The sequence below is a fragment of the Coregonus lavaretus genome (assembly GCF_964263955.1).
Source record: "Coregonus lavaretus genome assembly, chromosome: 29".
NCBI classification, from domain to species: domain Eukaryota; kingdom Metazoa; phylum Chordata; class Actinopteri; order Salmoniformes; family Salmonidae; genus Coregonus; species Coregonus lavaretus.
In genome coordinates this window covers 14,055,795-14,081,675 of record NC_140016.1, presented here as the reverse complement: position 1 = coordinate 14,081,675, position 25,881 = coordinate 14,055,795, and the positions used below count along the sequence as shown (strand labels likewise).

At 44.4% G+C, this 25,881-nt stretch overlaps 1 pseudogene across 1 annotated transcript in view; it reads right to left on the bottom strand.

The window, feature by feature from the left end:
* LOC311104878 (X-linked interleukin-1 receptor accessory protein-like 2) overlaps positions 1-25,881 on the bottom strand; it is a 343,046-nt pseudogene that overhangs the window by 152,582 nt on the left and 164,583 nt on the right. The window contains exon 2 of the transcript in view: positions 16,031-16,304. The product of the transcript in view is annotated as an X-linked interleukin-1 receptor accessory protein-like 2 (transcript). The remainder of the gene's footprint in view (positions 1-16,030; positions 16,305-25,881) is intronic.

The window sequence follows — 25,881 nt, the reverse complement described above, 5'->3', positions numbered from 1 at the left end:
GGCGGAGTTATACCTTCAGACACATGAAATGGTTCAAAATGGGAACACTGCCTTCCTGGCACTAGGACTGCTGAATCAACAGCGCGAAACAAATAAAAAAAATAGTCAGGCAAGGATTTATCATTGGTCTTTTTACAGAAATGTTTGGTGATTGTTATGATGAGTTTCTAGGGTATCAAGTAATTCATGATGCAATAAGATATTTAACACTGGGGAGTTCATATAAGTATTTAATAGGTACCATGGTTCGTTAAAACAAAAGACACGTGCTTCGCCTATAGCTATTCCGAACTACTGAACAAAGAGACCCTCTCACTTCTATACCCTCTGTTACACGTCTCTTCAACCACATCTGGTAACCATCGGTGGGCACTCCCTTGTCTGATGTTATTCCCTTTTCCCCCAAGTCAGTATATCATATCCATCAATCATTCTACCATAAACATCAGTAATCTCCCATGACATATTGGAATGCAGACTCTGTGGCACCAAGTCACTTCTCTACTAACTCTAACCTGGTTCACACAACACTATGAAAACATCATAACAGTGATCGACTAGGAATGCCTTGGTGTGGTCTCAATCGAATGATCCATAATTTATGTTAATAAGAACAATATGTTTCTTGACCATGATGAAGCTATTTATCAGAGTTATTGACCTCACAATATTAGCCAGATTCGAGTAACTTACATTGTGGTGCTGAAACATGAAGCAGCAGCCGCAGCACAATCAATCAGAAATGGACAGCTCGTGGTGCTGAAAGTAGGCAAATTCGAGTAGGCATAGTTCATTTAAACCATCTATATTTTAATTTGACTTCACTAACAACAAGAGGGCTTTGTGTTGGAGCCTATTTCTTCCTATATAAGAAATAAGAGGTAGGCCTACCTGTTTGACAGCTCAAATTAGGCTATAGGCTGTTATCCATAGATTTGTCTGCCAATTCCTCCACCGACCATGCACTCTTTAAATAGCTGAGTGCTTGGTGTGTTAATTTAAAACCAGGACTCAAATTGAGAGGGTACAGTATGTGAGGATATGACATAGGCCTACCTTTTGTTAAAGAAAATGGCAAAAAGCAGGCCAAGCCCTTGTTAGTTTAAGATGTTAAAGAAAATAAAAAGGATCTGATTATATAAAGTGATTTATAATGGCATTTCGGTCCGCAATGCTTTATGCTAGAAACAAGCTGTGAAATACCTGGGAAAGACGTGACTCCGATCCATATGGGGATATCATTGTTTCGTTTCTTTAACATTCAGAGGCTGACCTACAACCTTCTATAGCCGAGGAGACAAAAAAATGGACTTAATCTAATTTTGTCGCTATCATTTCTGTAATACAGATGTTTTAAACCCAGACAGCTTTTAGGGAAACATTTGTGACCCACTGGGTGCAGATGACAATTCAATGTCTATTCCACGTTGGTTCAACGTAATTTCATTGAAATTACATTGAAACAACGTTTATTCAACCAGTGTGTGCCCAGTGGGGACACTCTCTTCCTGGTTTAAGCCACGGAAGAAGAGTAGCAATAGGTAAAGCTTATATTGTTTTGCTTCGGTAGGCCTACTCTGTCTGGTGGACAAGTAGGCCTAACTTTTGGAAGTACCATGCTTAGATTCATAATGCCATCTCAGATTTCATTATTTGCAAACAGGGACAGTTTCGTTACAAACAAGACATAGCCTTATGATAAGATGAACACATAGGCCTATCTCTCTGTCCATTCTTAGCCTGTAATTTCGGTAATTTGAGTGGTATTAAAAAAGATTCTGCTGTCTCCAGTCATGTACAATTATATAGAATTGCATGAAATGCATTTATAAAAGGCAACTTCTTCTCGGACCCGCAAATACGATGATAGATTCATGCAATGTTTTTACTATAAAGGAGATCTTTCCACCCCTATTCTTGTCCACGGTTGTCTGCGAACCCACAACCTTCTGAACCGCAGCCCTGTGCTCTATCACAATTCCTGCGTTGCCATGTAACGCTTACAGGATGAAAAATAGTTTCTAAAACTGCATGTCTAAGGCTCTGGTCTGTCCAAGAAGTGAGGGTAAACGGTAGACATGTTCTCTGCTATCTACTATGTTCTAATTATTATTTTGGGTATAGGGGAGGGTCACTTTTTTTTTTTTTTCAAGCATTCAAGGAGGGTTTAGTTAAAATATATTTTACTGAAGGGTGGGCCATCCATTTTTATTTCAGAGAAGTCCGATTTTCTCCAGGTAACCCTTATTATAAATAACGTTCACTCCCTAATGAGAAGGCACTTGTCCATCTGTTTGCCAATGAGGAATAAAAGCAACTTACATAGGTTAGTTTGAAATAGTTGTTGATTTTATTGCCATTAATTATGATGCAATGCTTTATGAGCTTATGAATGGATTTATCGGGTCCCCAGATGCTTTTGCAAGTCCTTCAAAATCTCTGTGGGGAGAATTTCCTACACAATCACCCTGCCTCGATTGCTCTGCAGTCTGAAAAATGACATCAAACTCTTTGAACTTAATAAAGCGCCTTACTAAAGACGGATTTCAACGAGAGAGAGATAATTTTACATGCAACAGTTTAAATCTAAATGTAGGCCAATTCCATTGATCAAAATGGGGGGAGAAATTCTATTTCCACCATTTCTCTGTAAGAGGGAGGAAGAGTGTGAAGAGGGAGAAATGTAGTGAAGTTTTAAAGAGAAGTGCTAAATATTTCAGAGAGAGAACATGAGCCCCCAATTTCATTTAAATAGGAACCACTAACTGGGAATGAACCATGAAGACCCTACTTCTGGAGCTATTAAACCTCTGGTATAAACCTCCAACAGACACACTCTCTCAATATCTCTCTCACTACACACACCAACAGAAGATCAAACAGAGACAAAATGTACAAGAAAATGAAAAAAAAGGTGTTGAAAAGCCATGGCAAGAAACAGGTCAATGTGTGAAAGAATCAGAGTACCTCATCACTACACAGGATAATGATGTTTCTGTTGACTCATGGGCCATTGATGAAACCTTTCATATCACTAATCTGCAGCAGTTGGTTCAATCTGGATCAATGGGTTTGTGTGATGTTCAAGGTTAAATGGGTGCAAGGGTGGAAAGGGTTAACAGGGTGGTCCCTATGGGGCTGTTACCCAGAGCAGCATATCAACGATACAGCCAGGTTTTCTCCAGCATCAAACCTGCTTACTGTGCCGTTGCCTTTCACACACACATACACACAAGCACGCACACACACTCAGACAGGCACTCATGCACACACACACACACACACACACACACACACACACACACACACACACAGGCATGAACGCATGCACACACTCACACACACACAGTCTTGTACAGAAAACCTTGTGGGGACACACAATTCAGTCCCATTCAAAATACTGTTTTCCCTAACACCTAACCTTAACCCTAACCTTAACCCAAAAACCTAACCTTAACCCTAACCCTAGCTCCTAACCCTAACCCTAAAACTAACCCTAGCTCCTAACCCTAAACGTAATTCTAACCCTAACATTAGCATGCTGTATTAGCAATAGCATTTAACCTTGTGGGGACTAACAAAATCCCCAGTTGGTCAATTTTTTGTTCGTTTACTATTCTTGTGGGGACTTCTGGTCCTACTGCTCTTTCCTCGTCTGATCATGTGTTCTCGCATACCCCGAGAGCATCTGGTCAGCGCGGCGGTGGCACAGGAATCCTCATCTCTCCCAAGTGGACATTCTCTCTTTTCCCCCTGACCCATCTGTCTATCTCCTCATTTGATTTCCATGCTGTCACAGTCACTAGCCCATTTAAGCTTAACATCCTTATCATTTATCGCCCTCCAGGTTCCCTTGGACAGTTCAACAATGTGCTTGACGCCTTGATAAGTTCCTTTCCTGAGGATGGCTCACCCCTCACAGTTCTGGGTGACTTTAACCTCCCTACGTCTGCCTTTGACTCATTTCTCTCTGCCTCCTTCTTTCCACTCCTTTCCTCTTTTGACCTCACCTTCTCACCGCCCCCCCCCCTACTCACAAGGCAGGCAATACGCTTGACCTCATCTTTACTAGATGCTGTTCTTCTACTAATCTCACTGCAACTCCCCTCCAAATCTCCGACCACTACTTTGTATCCTTTTCTCTCTCGCTCTCCTCCAACACTACTCACTCTGCCCCTACTCAGATGGTAATGCGCCGTCGCAACCTTCGCTCTCTCTCTCCTGCTACTCTCTCCTCTTCCATCCTATCATCTCTTCCCTCTGCTAAATCCTTCTCCCTCCGATCTCCTGATTCTGCCTCCTCAACCCTCCTCTCCTACCTTTCTGCATCTTTTGACTCTCTATGTCCCCTATCCTCCCGGCCAGCTCGGTCCTCCCCTCCTGCTCCGTGGCTTGATGACTCATTGCGAGCTCACAGAACAGGGTTCTGGGCAGCCAAGCGGAAATGGAGGAAAACTAGACTCCCTGCGGACCTGTCATGTTTTCACTCCCTCCTCTCTACATTTTCTTCCTCTGTTTCTGCTGCTAAAGCCACTTTCTACCACTCTAAATTTCAAGCCTCTGCCTCTAACCCTAGGAAGCTCTTTTCCACCTTCTCCTCCCTGCTGAATCCTCCTCCTCCTCCCCCTCCCTCCTCCCTCTCTGTGGATGACTTCGTCAACCATTTTGAAAAAAAGGTTGACGACATCCGATCCTAATTTATTAAGTCAAATGACACCGCTGGTCCTGCTCACACTGCCCTACCCTATGCTTTGACTTCTATCTCCCCTCTCTCTCCAGATGAAATCTTGCGACTTGTGACCGCTTGACCCTATCCCCTCCTCTCTTCTCCAGACCATTTCCGGAGACCTTCTCCCTTACCTCACCTCGCTCATCAACTCATCCTTGACCGCTGGCTATGTCCCTTCCGTCTTCAAGAGAGCGAGAGTTGCACCCCTCCTCAAAAAACCTACACTCGAACCCTCCGATGTCAACAACTACAGACCAGTATCCCTTCTTTATTTTCTCTCCAAAACTCTTGAGCATGCCGTCTCTAGCCAACTCTCCTGCTATCTCTCTCAGAATGACCTTCTTAATCCAAACCAGACAGGTTTCAAGACTGGTCATTCAACTGAGACTGCTCTTCTCTGTGTCACGGAGGCTCTCCACACTGCTAAAGCTAACTCTCTCTCCTCTGCTCTTATCCTTCTAGACCTATCTGCTGCCTTTGATACTGTGAACCATCAGATCCTCCTCTCCACCCTCTCCGAGTTGGGCATCTCCGGCGCTGCTCACTCTTGGATTGCATCCTACCTGACAGGTCGCTCCTACCAGGTGGCGTGGCGAGAATCTGTCTCCGCACCACATGCTCTCACCACTGGTGTCCCCCAGGGCTCAGTTCTAGGCCCTCTCCTATTATCTCTATATACCAAGTCACTTGGCTCTGTCATATCCTCACATGGTCTCTCCTATCATTGCTACGCAGACGACACACAATTAATTTTCTCCTTTCCCCTTTCTGATAACCAGGTGGCGAATCGCATCTCTGCATGTCTGGCAGACATATCAGTGTGGATGTCGGATCACCACCTAAAGCTGAACCTCGGCAAGACGGAGCTGCTCTTCCTCCTGGGGAAGGACTGCCCGCTCCATGATCTCGCCATCACGGTTGACAACTCCTTTGTGTCCTCCTCCCAGAGTGCAAAGAACCTTGGCGTGACCCTGGACAACACCCTGTCGTTCTCCGCTAACATCAAAGCGGTGACCCGATCCTGCAGGTTCATGCTCTACAACATTCGCAGAGTACGACCCTACCTTACTCAGAAAGCGGCACAGGTCCTAATCCAGGCACTTGTCATCTCCCGTCTGGATTACTGCAACTAACTGTTGGCTGGGCTTACTGCCTGTGCCATTAAACCCCTACAACTTATCCAGAATGCTGCAGCCCGTCTGGTGTTCAACCTTCCCAAGTTCTCTCATGTCACCCCGCTCCTCCGCACACTCCACTGGCTTCCAGTTGAAGCTCGCATCTACTACAAAACCATGATGCTTGCCTACGGAGCTGTGAGGGGAACGGCACCTCCTTACCTTCAGGCTCTGATCAGACCCTACACCCAAACGAGGGCACTACGTTCATCCACCTCTGGCCTGCTAGCCCCACTACCTCTATGGAAGCACAGTTCCTGCTCAGCCCAGTCAAAGCTATTCGCTGCTCTGGCACCCCAATGGTGGAACAAGTTCCCCCACGACGCCAGGACAGCGGAGTCACTGACCACCTTCCGGAGCATCTGCTAAATTACTTAAATGTAAATGTTGTGCGATTGTGTATGGAAATTGTATGTTACATTTAGTTTTGCTGATGATTGCATCCAAAACATTGGCTCATCGAGGGCTGTGAGATGCCGATCGGCAAGCTCCCGCTGAAAAGTGGCTGTTGCCAAAAACCAGAGGGTGGATAGCACTTGGACGTGCACCGGAATGGCACGTGTTTGCCTTTTAAAGCAGGTCTTAAATCCTCACAAATATCCTATAAGATTGGTTTTGGGAAACGATAACTGTTGCGCCAATCTGTACTTTCTGCAAAAGAAAGTCCCACCTGTCTCTAAAAACGCGCTCTCTGCGAAATACAGCTTGAGCTAAAATCTCCAACAGAGCAAGATCATCCATCTCTCATTAGATGTCCCATTATCTCAGTCTTTCATAGTATTTTAACAGTGGTTTCACTTTCACACGTGTCTGTCACGTCTACTCCTGCTCCTCCCCTCCAGCGTGTGACGTCGCCAGAATACTAACCACCGGTCTAGGGATTCATCATTACGCACACCTGGCATCCATCATTACGCGCACCTGCAGATCATTATGATTCACACCTGGACTCCATTACCTTCCTCATTACCTCCCCTTTATATGTCCCTCCCTTACGTTTAGTCCTCAGTCGTAATGTTCCTGTGATTATGCATTATCGCCACTGTTACGTTGTTTCGTTTCACCTGCTTCTCGACTCACAGCGTCATTGTTACAGAATACCGACTCAAACCGTGGAAGCAGAAGGAAATTTGAATATCTCTCAGACGGTCGATGAACAGAGTTATCTTCTACGTCAACACCATGACCAGTTGGCACAACTGGGATCGGCTATGATGGAGGTTCTTTGCAGTGTGCAACGTCTCGAACACACCCGGGAGGCGTTGTCTTCATCCAGCAGAGGATACTCTACAACCAGTTGAGCCAGCACATCAGCCCATTTATCCCTCCCGGATAAATATGACGGTACACCATCCAAATGCGGTGGCTTCCTACTTCAGTGCTCCCTCTATTTTACGCATCAGAGGGGAACTCCCACCACCGAGTGGTCCAAGGTTGCCACTGCTGAGTACGCGCTCACCTTTCGGACACTTCCCCTGCGTCGGCTGTTTTCTTCTTCGTGGCCAAAAAGGATGGAGAGTTACGTCCCTGCATTGACTACAGAGGACTCAACTAAATCACCTCAAAGTATCGGTACCCTCTCCCATTGGTGCCATCGAGCAGCTCCACGGGCCCGGTTCTTTACCAAACTGGACCTGTGGAGTGCATACAATCTCATCCGCATCCGGGAGGGGGATGAGTGGAAGGCGGCTTTTAGCACGATGTCTGGCCACTACGAGTACTTGGTGATGCCATATGGCTTAGCCAATGCTCCGTCAGTGTTCCAGGCATTCGTTAACGAGGTGTTCAGGGACATGCTCAGCCGCCAGGTGGACATGTATATCGATGACATCCTGATCTACTCGGCTACCTTGGAGGATCACATCATTCACGTCCGAGCAGTCCTGGAACGCCTCCTCACCAACCACCTGTTCGTCAAGGCTGAGAAGTGCCAATTTCACCAGAGGACTGTCTCCTTAGGCTACCAAATCAGCCCACAGGGTGTGAGGATGGATGACAAGAAGGTAGATGCAGTCAGGTCATGGCCAGTTCCAACCACCTTAAAGGGGTTAGAACGGTTTTTGGGGTTTGCCAACTTCTACCGCTGCTTCATCAGGAACTTCAGCTCTGTCGCCGCTCCTCTCACCCCTCTCCTTAACCCTCCCATTGTCCTAGGGTCAAAATGACCCGCCACTGTGTTGAACCAACTTTATTTAATTTTTATATTTTTGGGATCATTTGTGAGAAGGAGGCAGTGAGACTTTAAAGAAAGTATCACTGCCTCCTTCTCACAAATGATCCAAAAAATATAAAAATTAAATAAAGTTGGTTCAACACAGTGGCCGGTCATTTTGACCCTAGGACAACGGGAGGGTTAAAGGAGGGCCCCGTAGGTTGGTGTGGAGCTCAGCAGCTGACGAGGCCTTCTGTCTACTCTAAGGACGTTTCACCTCCGCCCCAACACCCAGATTGTGGTGGAGGTGGACGCTTCAGAGGTGGGCGTGGGGGAAGTTCTGTCTCAATGACAGGGTAATCCACAGAAGTTGTACCCATGTGCGTTTTACTCTAAGAAACTGCCCCCTGCAGAGAGGATTTACGACATTGGTGATCGTGAGCTGCTGGCGGTGAAGTTGGCATTAGAGGAGTGGAGACACTGGCTGGAGGGCGCCAAGGAACCATACAGACAGCGAGGAGGCTGAATCCGCGCCAAGCAAGGTGGGCCCTTTTCTTCACAAGGTTTGACTTCACGCTGAACTATCGCCCAGATTCTAAGAACACTGTCTCTATGATTCGGGGGAGGCTCCTGTCCAGAATGTGCCCATAAATCCATCCTCCCGAGTCGCAGCTCCTGTGGTCTGGGATGTAGCTTGTGGACATCAGCCAGGCTCTGGAGAGGGAGCCCGCACCCACTAATTGTCCTCCAGAGCGCATTTACATTCCCACAGGGATAAGGGATCGGCTGCTGACCTGGCCGCACACAGCTGTCGTCGCTGGACATCCAGGTATTTCTCGCAGTACGCCCAGAACTCACTACGTAACTCCTCCACTGGGTTAACACCCTTCCAGTGTGTTCTGGGTTTTCAGCCAGCCCTGGCTCCGTGGACTCCGGGACAGACTGACGCTCCTGCAGTTGATGAGTGGTTCCGGCGCGCAGAAGAAGTTTGGAATGACACTCACATGAGACTCCAGCACGCCGTCCATCGTCAAAAGGAACAGGCAGACCGCCACCGCAGTGAGACCTCTGTGTTCCAACCTGCGGATCGCATCTGACTTTCTACCAGGAACCTCCCACTCCGCCTGCCCTGCAAGAAACTGAGCCCCCCAGTTGTGGGGCCGTTCAAGATTCTCTGTAGGGTCAACGAGGTGATGTTTAGGTTACAGCTGCCCAGTCACTATCGTATCTCACCCTCTTTTCATGTCTCCCTTCTCAGGCCGGTGGTTCCAGGTCCCCTAGCTGATTCTGTCCCCCACGACACCCCCCCCCCCCCCCCCCCCCCCGGACATCGAGGGGAGTCCGGCGTATGCTGTCAGATCCCTACTGGACTCCCGCCGTCGTGGGGGTCGGCTCCAGTACCTGGTGGACCGGGAGGGGTATGGCCCAGAGGAGCGGTGTTGGGTTCCGGTGGAGGACATTCTGGATCCCAACATCATCCGTGATTTCCACCTTCGCCGCCCGGACCGACCCGCTACTTGTCCTCGGGGTCGTCCCTCTGGTCAGCCTCGTCCTGCGGCGGGAGCAGCGCGTCAGAGGGGGGGGTACTGTCAAGTCTGCTCCTCCCCTCCGGTGTGCGACGTCGCCGAAATACTAACCACCGGTCCTGGGATTCATCATTATGCACACCTGGCATCCATCATTACGCGCACATGCAGATCATTATGATTCAGACCTGGACTGCATGACCTTCCTCATTACCTCCCCTTTATATGTCCCTCCCTTACATTTTGTCCTCAGTCGATAATGTTCCTGTGATCATGCATTATTGCCACTGTTACGCTGTCTCGTTTAATGTTTGTTTTATTAAACGTTTCACCTGCACCTGCTTCTCGACTCACAGCTTCATTGTTACAGTGTCTCTAATTTAAAAAATTACTGTATTTTATATGGATTATTATCATAACAAATGCACTGTAGTGGTCAAATGATATGCTAGTCAAGATATGTTGCATGAATTCACAATGGAAATACAATGAAATTCAAAACTGATTTACTTATTACTCTCACAGTTTCAAAATACACTGAGTATACAAAACATTAGGAACATGTTTGCCCCCCCTTTTGCCCTCAGAACAGCCTGAAGTCGTCGGGGCATAGACTCTACAAGGTGTCGAAAGCATTCCACAGGGATGCTGGCCCATGCTTCCCACAGTTGTCAAGTTGGCTGGTAGTGGATCTCTACTCCGAATAGCTCGTTACATCTCATCCCACAGATGCGCAATTGAATTGAGATCTGGTGACTGGAAAGGACACTGCAGTAAGCTGAATTTACTGTCATGTTCGTGGAACCCTTCCTGGACAATCCTAGCCTCGTGACATTATCTTGCTGAAAAAATCAATTTGCAGATGGATACACTGCTGCCATGGGATGCACCTGATTGGCAATGCTGTTCAGATATCCTGTGGCATTCAAATGTTGCTCCACTTTTATCAAGGGGCCCAATGTGTGCCATGAATACACACCCCACACCATCACACCACCATTCGTGTCAAGCTACGACGAGTTGTGCATTCTTTTATGGGTCTTTGGGCACCAATGTTGTACTGGACTGTCAGTTGACTAACTGCAGCCCGTCTGTTGCTCTGCACAATTTGCTTCTCCTTCATTTTGGAAGAAATTAATTTGTTCAAAACTGTTCAACTATTGTCTTTCTCTCTCTTTGAGTCAACTACTCACCACGTTTTATGCACTGTAGTGCTAGCTAGCTGTAGCTTATGTTTTCAGTACTAGATTAATTTTCTGATCCTTTGATTGGGTGGATAACATGTCAGTTAACATGCTGCGATAGCTCTGATAGGTTGGAGGACATCCTCCGGAAGTTGTCATAATTACTGTGTAAGTCCATGGAAGGGGGTGAGAACCATGAGCCTCCTAGGTTTTGTATTGAAGTCAATGTACCCAGAGGAGGATGATCCTCCCCTTCCTCTTCTGAGGAGCCTCCACTGCCTTCATGGGAAAGCATGGCCAGTTAATGGCATGGTGACAGTATAAGTGCTGAGACAGGGGGAATAGAGTGGCTGAGATGACCAGTAAACACACAAGGTAGGGCTTCACACTATCCATCCATCCATCCATCTATCCATCTATCTATCTATCTATCTATCTATCTATCTATCTATCTATCTATCTATCTATCTATCTATCTATCTATCTATCTATCTATCTATCTATCTATCTATCTATCTATCTATCTATCTATCTATCTATCTATCTATCTATCTATCTATCTATCTATCTATCTATCTATCTATCTATCTACAGTGGGGGAAAAAAGTATTTAGTCAGCCACCAATTGTGCAAGTTCTCCCACTTAAAAAGATGAGAGAGGCCTGTAATTTTCATCATAGGTACACGTCAACTATGACAGACAAATTGAGAAAAAAAAATCCAGAAAATCACATTGTAGGATTTTTTATGAATTTATTTGCAAATTATGGTGGAAAATAAGTATTTGGTCACCTACAAACAAGCAAGATTTCTGGCTCTCACAGACCTGTAACTTCTTCTTTAAGAGGCTCCTCTGTCCTCCACTCGTTACCTGTATTAATGGCACCTGTTTGAACTTGTTATCAGTATAAAAGACACCTGTCCACAACCTCAAACAGTCACACTCCAAACTCCACTATGGCCAAGACCAAAGAGCTGTCAAAGGACACCAGAAACTAAATTGTAGACCTGCACGAGCCTGGGAAGACTGAATCTGCAATAGGTAAGCAGCTTGGTTTGAAGAAATCAACTGTGGGAGCAATTATTAGGAAATGGAAGACATACAAGACCACTGATAATCTCCCTCGATCTGGGGCTCCACGCAAGATCTCACCCCGTGGGGTCAAAATGATCACAAGAACGGTGAGCAAAAATCCCAGAACCACACGGGGGGACCTAGTGAATGACCTGCAGAGAGCTGAGACCAAAGTAACAAAGCCTACCATCAGTAACACACTACTCAAATCCTGCAGTGCCAGACGTGTCCCCCTGCTTAAGCCAGTACATGTCCAGGCCCGTCTGAAGTTTGCTAGAGTGCATTTGGATGATCCAGAAGAGGATTGGGAGAATGTCATATGGTCAGATGAAACCAAAATAGAACTTTTTGGTAAAAACTCAACTCGTCGTGTTTGGAGGACAAAGAATGCTGAGTTGCATCCAAAGAACACCATACCTACTGTGAAACATGGGGGTGGAAACATCATGCTTTGGGGCTGTTTTTCTGCAAAGGGACCAGGACGAATGATCCGTGTAAAGGAAAGAATGAATGGGGCCATGTATCGTGAGATTTTGAGTGAAAACCTCCTACCATCAGCAAGGGCATTGAAGATGAAACGTGGCTGGGTCTTTCAGCATGACAATGATCCCAAACACACCGCCCGGGCAACGAAGGAGTGGCTTCGTAAGAAGCATTTCAAGGTCCTGGAGTGGCCTAGCCAGTCTCCAGATCTCAACCCCATAGAAAATCTTTGGAGGGAGTTGAAAGTCCGTGTTGCCCAGCGACAGCCCCAAAACATCACTGCTCTAGAGGAGATCTGCATGGAGGAATGGGCCAAAATATCAGCAACAGTGTGTGAAAACCTTGTGAAGACTTACAGAAAACGTTTGACATGTGTCATTGCCAACAAAGGGTATATAACAAAGTATTGAGAAACTTTTGTTATTGACCAAATACTTCTTTTCCACCATAATTTGCAAATAAATTCATTAAAAATCCTACAATGTGATTTTCTGGAATTTTTTTCCTCATTCTGTCTGTCATAGTTGACGTGTACCTATGATGAAAATTACAGGCCTCTCTCATCTTTTTAAGTGGGAGAACTTGCACAATTGGTGGCTGACTAAATACTTTTTTTCCCCACTGTATCTATCTATCTATCTATCTATCTATCTATCTATCTATCTATCTATCTATCTATCTATCTATCTATCTATCTATCTATCTATCTATCTATCTATCTATCTATCTATCTATCTATCTATCTATCTATCTATCTATCTATCTATCTATCTATCTATCTATCTATCTATCCGCAGCCAGAGTCAAGGTGACTCCTCTCCTGGAGAGAGTCAGATGCTATATGATGTTCTGCAAGTGAGGGGCTTACAAATTAACATCTCATAGCTACGCTGCCTAGCTGCCGGTCTGTGAGAATCTCTGTCTGTCTGTCTGTGTGTCTGCGTGTCTGATAACTAACTGGTTTTATCTATCAATAACAGAAGGTATTTTTCTGGAGTCTGGACATTAATTCACAAGAGGACAAGCCATCGTTGAAAAATAATGATTTTCTTTTGTTTGGATAGATTTTTCCTAAAAGACTGTCTACCCTCTAACACAGCCTCATATGGTGACGCTTCAAATTACAAGATGATTACACCTCGTCTAGTAGAACACAGCGTTTTAACAATGATTGTTTAAGTCTAGACCCTTTGTAATGTATTTACTGAAAACATTTTGCTTAACCATTATTTGGTAAGTCCTACCCATAGATTTGTCTTAGATGTGATTCCATGAAAGCCAGACGGATCACTCTCCATCCCCTCTTTGTAGACATTTATAACAATAGTCTCTGCCCACAGTAAATATAAATGGGGTTTTGAGAGAGTTTAAAAGTTGATTAATGTTAAAGCTGAAGCTTGAGTGTTTAATATTTGAAAATAACTGGCAAGCGTGGTAGCGTGGATTCAGACAGTGCCAAAGCACAGACTCACTTCTCTGTCTCTCTCTATTTCTGAAGGTTAAAAACCTGGACCGCTTTGAAAGAAAAGGTCTGTGACACCCAGGTGATTGGAGAGAGGACAATTATCTTATGAGGGGAGAAAAAGACAGGTGGCACATATTACCCTACAGACCACTGGGGGAATAGCCTAGCTCAGATAATGTACTGTATACGTGTTGAATAAGAGGCATCCCTCAGACTGTGGGAACGTGTTGTATTTCTCCTCGGCATAAAGTTATTGAACAAAGCTAAATGTGTGTCCATTGTTTGGGGGAAGGTGTGAAATGCCTCTCCCTCCATCAATGCTGTAAGATGGGAGGTTCGTCTAGCCTCACTGGAGAGAATGAGAAATAAAGGTGTGGTGAATCTGTCTCTTGTGGTGCATTAGCCGGGCAGATTGCATCGACTCGTTGACTACCGCTTAACATGTCATGCTGGTGCTGTGAGTTTCTCTGGCATACAGGCATGATTAGTCACTGTTCATGTTCTAATAAAACAGGGGACATCGTCTGGTACCCCATATAACTGCCATCAAGGCCTCGATTGCAGGGCTAGTGTGTGTTTGTGTGTGTATCGGTGTATGTGTTAGTGTGTGTAGACGTCTGTTTTATTCCAAGTGGTCTGTGTAGGGGGCCTGGGCCAGACACAAAACATTACCCCTCCTGTAGTTCACTGGACCCTCTGAGAAAATACATTCCTCCATTCCAGAGCCACCCTGTCATTTCAGACACAGCAGCGTCTGCCAATGTCATTTTACAGCAATTGTCTCTCAGAAGAGTGTTGCATTCCTCTCTAAATACCTTTAGAGTCAGAACCGGGTGCTGCACAGCCCTTCCATTTCACAGAGAATACTAGCCTGCCTTTCTTCCTCTGTTCTGATTGTAGTTTTGTATCATTATTAGGAGTTTCAGTATTCTGGGGTTTTATTAAAGAAGCAGCTTGGGGATCTACAGAAACCCAAAACACCATTTATTTGGATTTCTGCTTCTTTGGTTTCAGGGATCAAGAGTCACCGTTAACGGAAACCAAAGCATGAAAACAGCACTTCTCTCTTTTTACCTTGAACGTCTTTGACAGACAGTTAATTCAATTTGGAATATATTGAGATTACTTCATAGAGATACATCACTGTATACAGTATCTTACATTCAATAACACATTGCACAGGGCTACATGCCATTTCAATTTTTTGTTTTTTCTTCTCCTTCCAACCGATCTGTCGTTCCCCAGGCAAAAGAAGAAGGCTCAGCTTGATGAGTCCCTAGCTAGCTAACACATTGGAATGCATTGCGCCTGGCTGTCTGAGCTGTGGCTGTTGCTATGACCAACTGGGTGGGAAAGGAAGTGTAATAAGAAGCCCAGTGAAAGTGACAGGATCTTCTCCTAAATAGACTGTCAGCGTAGCGTGAGGGGAATGCAGAGCGAGGAGAAAACCCGTATTTTTGGCCAGGGAGAAGCATCAGCGTTGTCAGAGAGGAGCTGGATCCTCATCTGTGGAGAGTTTTGCTGAAGCCTCTGTAAGATCATCTCTATTTTCTTTATGGTAAAGTAGCTAAGAACAGTGAAAATATTTTTCCTAGATGTTATAAAAACACATTTTCTTTACTAATTAAATGATTCACACGTTGTTTGATGTCATAATCCAAGGAGGGAATTCTAGCACAATCCTCCTCGCATAGAACCTACAGGAACAGGATAATTGATTTGATAATAATGATTTTGGCAAAGCCTATTCTTTTGTGGAATGTCAGTTACATGTTCCACATCATGAGTCAACCCCAGTTCAGTGTCAGGGGTGAACGAACCTCGCAAGGCCAGTCATGCGCTCCTTCACGAGGAAACTAAACATGGCATGCGTTGTGGATCTCTCCCTCCTTATGCTGTGTGCAATCGCAGGGCTTGCTTGGCTGGCGCGGTGGGCATGCAACGAGGAGGCTGTTTAGCATTACAATAGACACCCTGACACACTACAGTAGCTTTGGAAAGTAGATATAAACTAGATGGATAAATTAGGGCCTCTCAAACTACTGTACAATATGTGGGAGGGACCACTAGCCAAGATCAGTCATGAACTGTTATCCAATGAAAACGCACTTCCTGAAATTGTGGTCTTTCAATGGGCTGTGAATGACTAAAATAAACATGGTGTTTAGTTGGGGGTTACTGTAAGAAAAGCTCAATGGTTCGAATAAACTCCTCAGAGACAGAGGGACTAAATAAACCCACCTCAGGACGCAGGTGTAGAAGCCGTTGTCCTCCAGCTCGGCTGAGCGGAACCAGATGGAGTCATCCTCCTTGCTGAGCCGATGGCCGGAGAAGATGATAGGCTCCTCAGAGTCCCCTTTGTTTTTGTACCAGATGAGCCGGAGCTTGGCGCTCTGAGTCATGGAGTAGTTGGTCCTGATGTAGCTGTAGAACAGGGCACACTTCACCCTCACTGGTTCCCCTGCTAGGACCCGGTACCTCTTCAGGTCTACCGACCAATCGATGCAGCCGTCCACTGTGGAGGAGGAAGTAGCACATGGTTAGGGGACTCGTGTAAACAGAGTGGTTGTTGGTGTCATGCAATACTATGCATGCTAAAACTAGGAAGTAAGAGCCTTAACCTCATCCTACATACTGGAGCAATGCAAACCCAAAAGCATAGTAGATCTATAGACAATGGGAGCTGCTAGGCCTATACTGTGGGGGTCAAATTCAAATGAAGCCTGAAGTATTCACACTAGTGCTATGCATTAGGATGAAAATCTCATCTCATATTCATCTTCTCCATTTAGATTTCATTTGCATCCTAAATAGGAACTCTCTAGCTAGTCTTCAAAGACATTTCAAGTTGTACTCTGTAGTTAGCAGCCACTCTCCTCTCTCTCCATTGTCATCCATAGGGGAGCAGTTGGGGAAAAACCACAGGAGCCAGTAATGATGAGCCAGTTAAGATTGCCTTAATGCTGGTGAGCTTTGAACCCGTGACACATGGTGAAACAATAGCGTATGACAGGGAGAGGCAGAGAAGGTCATAGTCACAGTCACACTAATGCAGGGTTATTTAAGATAAACCAGTTAGCAGCCAATGCACTGCTGTTGTAGCGAGGCAAGGAAAGCAATTTACTCTACAATTTACTCTACTACTGAACACAGTTAATTTTCAAATAATAACTACTTTAAGATGTACTGTATCTCTATGGCCAGAAATGACCAGTAAATTGCTTAAAATGGACTGCTACTCTTCTCATTGTGTGACTACAGTTCATTAGGATGCTTTCCCATTACAAACCCCAATTGCCAGGTCTGGCCAACTAATTGAAGACATGAAGACAGTCTTTTTTCATCTGTCATAATAGACATTGAGTCAGAGGAACGAAAATAAGGATGTCAACTAAAAGAGAAAAGCTGGCAGCCCCAATCGCCTACAGAAACACGGTTGCACATTAGTGCAATTACAGACTCCAGGTACACGTCCCAGCTCTCCGTGTCCTATAAATGTGTTTTACATTGAAAATCTGTCCTTTGTAATTTGTGTTGAGGTCTGCCACCAAGACGATTTACAGTATAGATTCTATTATATACATTTTATTCGGATAATTGTTTGTCATGCCAGGTTGGAAATTAATTCCTGACATAGCCAGGAAGTAAAAATTGACGAGGGGAAATGACATCCATTAAGTGAGCCTGAGGAGGAGGAGGAAGAGGAGGAGTTGATGACTCTGAACTGCAGGCTGGAGCCAAGGGGAGGGGTTACGATGGGAGGTGATGTTCCCTAAGTTTATTTCTGAGAGCTCAAAAGGTGTGGGAGATGAGATGCAAGGGAAGCAGTGGGAAGCAGAAGCGGCATGGATTAGTTCAATCTGCTAGGTTAATGTACTGTCTTTCAGACAAAAGGCACAGCCAACCAACTCTGAGTGCTCAGGTTACAGATTACATAAATGGGCGCCGGAGAAGCAGCCATATGTTGCCTGAGGTCACAGCCACAAAGCACTTTTCTGAATGATTCATTCATCGTTGCCTCCCTGATGTTTGCCACTGTGGCAGGGTTGAGGAGGGAGCTATTCATTGTGACGATGAGGCCTAACAGGCCAGATATATCATTCCAGTCAGCTGCTGCAACAGATCCCTACTTGCACAGCACCACCTTTAATATTTGAGTCTGAAAATGACTTAGAATAAAGTAGGAACCAGGATGTGTGGAAAGTGCAGTGTCATAAAGCCACTGGTGGGACGGACTGAACTTATGTTATATAACAACACAATGTAGTGAATCTGTCCATTAACTTTATCACCTTTTCAAGTAAAGCAACTGAAAAACTGAAATATAGTCTGCTACAATGGTACATAAAGGCATCCCCATGAAATACACACAAATACACATGCACGCGCACACACACACACACACACACACACACACACGTGTCGGCATAAAGGGGCTGCAACCCAGTACTGAGGTGTCTAGCTGCTGGTCGTCAGCCCTCACAACTACTAAGCACACCAGAGAACCACAATCCCATTGTAAAATCCTGTGTAGATCTCAGCACCTGCTTTAATAATAATAGCTTGACCTGGCTGCTGCACACTGGCCAAGTCTATCATGAAGCAGTATAGCAATTTCAGCCATGACAGCTGAGAGGAGGAAAAAAGTCAATGTCAGAGCTATAGCCCACCAAATATTTTGTGCTGATGTGCAATTTCAGTCCCCGACTTGCATTTGATAGTTTGTTTAGGATTTTCTTGAAAAATGTGAATAAATAGCTTTTAGTGGACATGTATCTTTATAGAGGTATAAAACGGAGGAGCAGGGGTTACAGCCATTTCAATATACATCTAGAAATGAGTTACACTCCGGCGCGGACAAAACCAAAGAAATGAGTTATACTCCGGCGCAGACAAAGCCAATCTTATCAGAGGAAAATAAATATGGCGATGTGGGGAGGGTTATGGCCCCCTCCCGTTATTGAGCTGGAGAAGCAGTTTATCAACGCACAACTTGTAGGCCATTTTAAATCGACTTGACCACAGAGGCCCGTCCAGACCACGAAAGGGATTTACATTTATTTGCCATGTCAAACACGTAAACCCTCTGTAAGGGATATTGGTTTTCCCAGTCTCTCGAATTTGAATATGGCTCAGGCACATTATTATACAGCATATGACTTACTAATGCAGAGGGACTAATGAGTTAAACAATACCACTGTGTATAGGATACTTACATATATATATACATACATACATACATACATACACACACACACATATATATACATACATACACACACACACACACACACACACACACACACACACACACACACACACACACACACACACACACACACACACACACACACACACACACACACACACACACACACACACATATATATATATAGTGGCTTGGAAAAGTATTCAGATCCCTTGACCTTTTCCACATTTTGTTAGGTTACAGCCTTATTCTAAAATATTAAATTGTTTTTTCCCCCCCTCATCAATCTACACAAAATAACCCATAATGACAAAGCAAAAACTGGATTTTAGAAGTTGTTGCTAATTTATAAAAAATGGAAATATCACATTTACATAAGTATTCAGACCTTTTGCTCAGTACTTTGTTGAAGCACCTTCGGCAGTGATTACAGCCTCAAGTCTTCTTGGGTATGTTGCTACAAGCTTGGCACACCTGTATTTGGGGAGATTCACCCATTCTTCTCTGCAGATACTCTCAAGCTGTCAGGTTGGATGGGGAGTGTCGTCGCACAGCTATTTTCAGGTCTCTCCAGAGATGTTCGATCGGGTTCAAGTCCGGGCTCTGGCCCCAGTCTGTGGTCCTGAGCACTCTGGATCAGGTTTTCATCAAGGATCACTCTGTACTTTGCTCCGTTCATCTTCGCCTCGATCCTGACTAGTCTCCCAGTCCCTGCCGCTGAAAAACAATCCTTAACAGCATGATGCTGCCACCACCATGCTTTACCGTAGGGATGGTGCCAGGTTTCCTCTAGAAGTGACGCTTGGCATTCAGGCCAAAGAGTTCAATCTTGGTTTCATCAGACCAGAGAATCTTGTTTTTCATGGTCTGAGAGTCTTTAGGTGCCTTTTGGCCAACTCCAAGCGGGCTATCATGTGCCTTTTACTGAGGAGTATCTTCCGTCTGGCCACTCTACCATAAAGGCCTGATTGGTGGAGTGCTGCAGAGATGACTGTCCTTCTGGAAGGTTCTCCCATCTCCACAGAGGAACTCTAGAGCTCGGTCAGACTGACCATTGGGTTCTTGGTCACCTCCCTGACCAAGGCCCTTCTTTCCTTATTGCTCAGTTTGGCCGGGCGGCCAGCTCTAGGAAGAGTCTTGGTGGTTCCAAACTTCTTCCATTTAAGAATGATGGGGGCCATTGTGTTCTTGGGGACCTTCAATGCTGCAGAACATTTTTGGTACCCTTCCCCAGATCTGTGCCTCGACACAATCCTGTCTCGGAGCTCTACGGAAAATTCCTTCAACCTCATGGCTTGGTTTTTGCTCTGACATGCACTGTCAACTGTGGGACCTTATATAGACATGTATGTGCCTTTCCAAATCATGCCCAATCAATTTAATTTACCACAGGTGGAAAATCAAGTTGTAGAAACATCTCAAGGATGATCAATGGAAACAGGATCCATCCGAACTCAACTTCGAGTCTCATAGTCAAGGGTCTGAATAATAATGTAAATAAGGTATTTCCTTTTTTTACATATATATAAATGTGCAAACATGTCTAAAAACCTGTTTTTGCTTCGTCATTATGGGGTATTGTGTGTAGATTGCTGAGGATCTTTTTTAATTTAATCAATTTTAGAATAAGGCTGTAACGTAACAAAATGTGGAAAAAGTCAAGGGGTCTGAATACATTCCGAAGGCACTGTATATTACTTATTACTATACAGAGGGAAAATAGTTGTTCTCAAAAGTTATATATTTTCTTCATTAAATGGCTGATCTCTAGCACATTGTAACATAACATCTTCAATTGCAATTAAACAGCGATATGTATGTGCTGTATACATTTCACAAATAGATGCATACTATTAAAGGACTCTTTGATCCTTATACATATACAATTGCATTGTAGTGCAATACATGATTAACCTTAGTATGTGAAGAAAGAAGGACACAGTGTGTCTTGATCAGGGCGCTAGCTGTGCAGGAGACAAGGAGCCCCAGGGAGATAGTAGGAAGTCAAGGGAGAGAGACAGTAGGATGTCAGAGAGACAGGAAGCCCCAGGGAGATAGTAGGAAGTCAAGGGAGATAGACAGTAAGACGTCAGAGAGACAGCAGTACGTCAAGGGTCAGTCGACGAGAGGAGCATCTGGCAGAGATGGATTCTTTGTTTACTCAACACAACACTATGATAATCCTGTCCTGCTACAACCCCTGGATGGAGTGGCTTGATGCTCTTTCAATGTCTGGGAGTCAGGCATGAATGTGAGCTTTGTCTGACTGAACATAACATATTGGCAGGTTATGTATTGACCCACTAACGAACATGACAGAATGATGTCCATAGAAACAGATGTAAAAAGTTATGTTGTAATCTCTTTTACACTGTGTTACACTGTATACAACAATGTTAAATGATTTCCTATGTCAGGGTCGATAGGAAAATCAAAAGCCATTCCAATTGTGATTTCTATGTAGATACCAACCCTCTTTGTACATGCCCAAATGCGTTTTCATTTGAGCTCGCCATAAGAGGTCTCCAACAGAAGAGGTCTAGAACATAAGAGGTCTCCAACAGAAGAGGTCTAGAACATAAGAGGTCTAGAACATAAGAGGTCTCCAGCAGAGGAGGTCTCCAACAGAAGACAGGTCAATATAACACAATTAGATGATCATGATATTGAAATGAGGCAATTGTGTTAAGGGTAAAAAAAATAACCTTCTGAAGAGGTCCGTAATGAGAAAGAATGCGTTTCATTTCAGTTGTGGTCGGAAACAAATTACATCAATAATCAGGGAATAATGGATGGAAATAAAACAGGGAGAGAAGGAAAACCAAACATTTCCTTCCCCTGTTTGTCTTGTTTATTTGAGTGAATCCTGCAGGCCATTACTGGAGCATCAATTCATATCTGTTCTAGAGCCAACAGCCGGCGAGGGCAGAGAGATAGGAGGACGGGAAAACAACAATATATTTAAATCACCCTGCAAGACAACTGATGAATGTCTCTATAACTGGCAGCTTAAGACTGCTTCATTCAAAGTGCTGTAGTAATCAAATGCACACAAAGGACAGTAATTGCCTGGAGTTGATTTCTGTTGACAGAAATCGATTTGTATTGTGTTCACCCAACATGCTGTTCATCATTTTGCTGGGCTCGGCTGTTCTAAGAGGAACCACACAGACAAAGGCACAGATTCCAGCTGATATCCTTAGCCCCACACTGCTCTGCTTTCAGAGAGTAAGTAGGATGTTTAATAATTATACAAGAAGTCTACATAATATAACCCATTGTCATCATGCTACAGAGGACATCTCGAGAATCCAGATGCCTCTACAGTGCATTCGGAAAGTATTCAGACCCCTTGACTTTTTCCACATTTTGTGACGTTACAGCCTTACTCTAAAATAGTTTTTCCCCCTCATCAATCTACACACAATACCCCATAAAGACAAAGCAAAAACAGGTTTTTATAATTTTTTTGCAAATGTATTAAAAATAAAAAACTTAAATACCTTTCAGACCTTTTACTCAGTACTTTGTTGAAGCACCTTTGGCAGCGATTACAGACTTGAGTATTCTTGGGTATGACACTACAAGCTTGGCACACCTGTATTTGGGGAGTTTCTCCCATTCTTAGGGTTGTTGTCCTGTTGGAAGGTGAACCTTCGCCCCAGTATGAGGTCCTGAGTGCTCTGGAGCAGATTTTCATCAGGGATCTCTCTGTACATTGCCCGTTCATCTTTCCCTTGATCCTGACTAGTCTCCCAGTCCCTGCCGCTGAAAAACATCCCCACAGCATGATGCTGCCACCACCATGATTCACCGTAGGGATGGTGCCAGGTTTCCTCCAGATGTGACGCTTGGCATTCAGGCCAAAGAGTTAAATCTTGTTTCTCATGGTCTGGGAGTCCTTTAGGTGCCTTTTGGCAAACTCCAAGCGGGCTGTCATGTGCCTTTTACTGAGGAGTGGCTTCCGTCTGGCCACTCTACCATAAAGGCCTGATTGGTGGAGTGCTGCAGAGATGGTTGTCCTTCTGGAAGGTTCTCCCATTTCCACAGAGGAACTCTGGAGCTCTGTCAGAGTGACCAGCGGGTTCTTGGTCACCTCCCTGACCATGGCCCTTCCCCCCCGATTGCTAAGTTTGGCCGGGCAGCTAGCTCTAGGAAGAGTCTTGGTGGTTGCAAACTTCTTCCATTTAAGAATGATGGAGGCCACTGTGTTCTTGGGGACTTTCAATGCTGCAAAACATTTTTGGTACTCTTCTCCAGATCTGTGCCTCGACAATCCTGTCTCGGAGCTCTACGGACAATTCCTTTGACCTCATGGCTTGGTTTTTGCTCTGACATGCACTGTCAACTGTGGAACCTTACATAGACAGGTGTGTGCCTTTCCAAATCATGTCAAATCAATTGAATTTACCACAGGTGGACTCCAATCAAGTTGTAGAAACATCTCAAGGATGATCAATGGAAACAGGATGCACCTGAGCTCAATTTCGAGTCTCATAGCAAAGGGTCTGAATACTTATGTAAATCAATTATTTATGTTTTTAATTTTGTATAAATTTGCAAAAAAAATTAGAAAACTGTTTTCACTTTGTCATTATGGGTATTGTGTGTAGATAGATGTTATATTTTATCCATTTTAGAATAAGCTTGTAATGCAACAAAATGGGTCACGGGGGGCCAGTATGAAAAATGTATGCACTCACTAACTGTAAGTCGCTCTGGATAAGAGCGTCTGCTAAAATGACAATATATATATATATATATATATATATACACAGTGGGGAGAACAAGTATTTGATACACTGCCGATTTTGCAGGTTTTCCTACTTACAAAGCATGTAGAGGTCTGTCATTTTTATCATTGGTACACTTCAACTGTGAGAGAAGGAATCTAAAACAAAAATCCAGAAAATCACATTGTATGATTTTTAAGTAATTAATTTGCAATTGATTGCATGACATAAGTATTTGATCACCTACCAACCAGTAAGAATTCCAGCTCTCACAGACCTGTTAGTTTTTCTTTTAGAAGCCCTCCTGTTCTCCACTCATTACCTGTATTAACTGCACCTGTTTGAACTCGTTACCTGTATAAAAGACACCTGTCCACACACTCAATCAAACAGACTCCAACCTCTCCACAATGGCCAAGACCAGAGAGCTGTGTAAGGACATCAGGGATAAAATTGTAGACCTGCACAAGGCTGGGATGGGCTACAGGACAATAGGCAAGCAGCTTGGTGAGAAGGCAACAACTGTTGGCGCAATTATTAGAAAATGGAAGAAGTTCAAGATGACGGTCAATCACCCTCGGTCTGGGGCTCCATGCAAGATCTCACCTCATGGGGCATCAATGATCATGAGGAAGGTGAGGGATCAGCCCAGAACTACACGGCAGGACATGGTCAATGACCTGAAGAGAGCTGGGACCACAGTCTCAAAGAAAACCATTAGTAACACACTACACCGTCATGGATTAAAATCCTGCAGCGCACGCAACGTCCCCCTGCTCAAGCCAGCGCATGTCCAGGCCCGTCTGAAGTTTGCCAATGACCATCTGGATGATCCAGAGGAGGAATGGGAGAAGGTCATGTGGTCTGATGAGACAAAAATATAGCTTTTTGGTCTAAACTCCACTAGCAGTGTTTGGAGGAAGAAGAAGGATGAGTACAACCCCAAGAACACCATCCCAACAGTGAAGCATGGATGTGGAAACATCATTCTTTGGGGATGCTTTTCTGCAAAGGGGACAAGACGACTGCACCGTATTGAGGGGAAAATGGATGGGGCCATGTATCGCGAGATCTTGGCCAACAACCTCCTTCCCTCAGTAAGAGCATTGAAGATGGGTCGTGGCTGGGTCTTCCAGCATGACAACGACCCGAAATACACAGCCAGGGCAACTAAAGAGTGGCTCCGTAAGAAGCATCTCAAGGTCCTGGAGTGGCCTAGCCAGTCTCCAGACCTGAACCCAATAGAAAATCTTTGGAGGGAGCTGAAAGTCTGTATTGCCCAGCGACAGCCCCGAAACCTTTAGGATCTGGAGAAGGTCTGTATGGAGGAGTGGGTCAAAATCCCTGCTGCCGTGTGTGCAAACCTGGTCAAGACCTACAGGAAACGTATGATCTCTGTAATTGCAAACAAAGGTTTCTGTACCAAATATTAAGTTCTGCTTTTCTGATGTATCAAATACTTATGTCATGCAATAAAATGAAAATTAATTACTTAAAAATCATACAATGTGATTTTCTGGATTTTTGTTTTAGATTCCGTCTCTCACAGTTGAAGTGTACCTATGATAAAAATTACAGAACTCTACATGCTTTGTAAGTAGGAAAACCTGCAAAATCGGCAGTGTATCAAATACTTGTTCTCCCCACTGTATATACAGTATATATATTTCCGAATGCACTACTGTACACTGAGCGCACAAAACATTAGGAACACCTGCTCATTCCATTATATAGACTGACCAGGTGAAAGCTATGATCCCTTATTAATGTCACTTGTTAAATCCACTTCATCCAGTGTAGATGAAGGGGAGGAGACAGGTTAAAGAAGGATTTGTAAGCCTTGAGACAACTGATACATGGATTGTGTATGTGTGCCATTCAGAGGGTGAATGGGCAAGACAAAATATTTAAGTGCCTTTGAACGGTGCAACTTAATATTAGTAAGGTGCTGTTAATGTTTTGTACACTCAGTGTAGATCTTCATTAAGATTCCTTGATAAAGTTATGACTATGATGTTTTTTTTTCTCCAGAATTGATAGGCTTTATAAATAGCTTCAAAGCAGTGGTTAAACAGTTTATTTGAGGCCATATATACATTCGTCCTGTGATGTACTTGACTCTGAATGTCCTGGGACAATAAAACAACCA